The sequence below is a fragment of the Varanus komodoensis genome, unplaced genomic scaffold (genome assembly GCF_004798865.1).
Source record: "Varanus komodoensis strain SLA01 unplaced genomic scaffold, ASM479886v1 scaffold162, whole genome shotgun sequence".
Lineage (NCBI taxonomy): Eukaryota > Metazoa > Chordata > Lepidosauria > Squamata > Varanidae > Varanus > Varanus komodoensis.
Window position 1 is genome coordinate 48,083 of NW_025335474.1, and position 1,099 is coordinate 49,181.

Genomic DNA, 1,099 nt, shown 5'->3' on the forward strand with positions numbered 1-1,099 from the left:
GCGCACACATCCCCCTCATTTTGGCGCAACTTTTGCCCCTCTGTCAGGGTGGGCCAGGAAATCCTGGCATTTGGGCAGGCCTCTGACTGTCGTAACGCGCTCGGTATGGGCAGAAAGGGAAGCCTGTGCGGAAGGACAGCGCTCCAAGAGGACAAGGTGGACGCGCGTCACCTTGTTTTCGGGGCAACTTTTGCCCCACTGTCAGCGGGGGGCCGGGCAATCGCATCCTCCGGGCAAGCCTCCGACCATTGGAACGTGCTCAGAACGGGCAGAAACAGAGGCCTGCGCGGAAGGACAGCGTCTCAAAGCGGACTAGGTGTATCCGCGTCCCCCTCTTTTTGGGGAAATATTTGGGCCTCTGTCAGGGTGGGGCCGGGAAATCGCGGCCTCCGTGCGGGCCTCTGACCGTTGGAACGTGCTCAGAATGCGCAGAAACAGAGGCCTGCGCGAGGGACTGCGTCTCAAAGAGCACTAGGTGTGTCCCCGTGGCCCTCTTTTTGGGGCAACTTTTGCCCCTCTGTCAGGGTGGAGCCGGGAAATCGCGGCCTCTGGGCGGGTATCCGACCTTCGGAACACACTCGGAACGGGTGGAAACGGATTCCTGTGCGGAGGGACAGAGACTCAAAGAGGACTTGGTGTGTCCGCTTCACCCTCTTTTCGTGGCAACATTTGCCCCTCTGTCAGAGTGGGGCCAGGAAATTGTGGCCTCCGGGCGGACGTCCGACCGTTGGAACGCGCTCAGAACAAGCGGAAACGGAGGCCTGTGCGGAGGGACAGCATCTCAAAGAGGAGTAGGTGTGTCCGCGTCACCCTCTTTTCGGGGCAACTTTTGGCCTCTGTCAGGGTTGGGCCGGGACATCGCGGATACGGGTGAGCCTACGACCGTCGGAACGTGATCTGACTAGGCAGAAACGGAGGCCTGCGCGGAGGGACAGGATCTCAAAGAGGATTAGGTGTGCCCGCGTGGCTCTCTTTTCGCGGGAACACTTTCCGCTCTGTCAGGGTGGAGCCGGGAAATCGTGGCCTCTGGGCGGTCCTCCGACCATCGGAACGCACTCGGAACGGCGGGCACAGATTCCTGAGCGGAGGGACAGAGTCT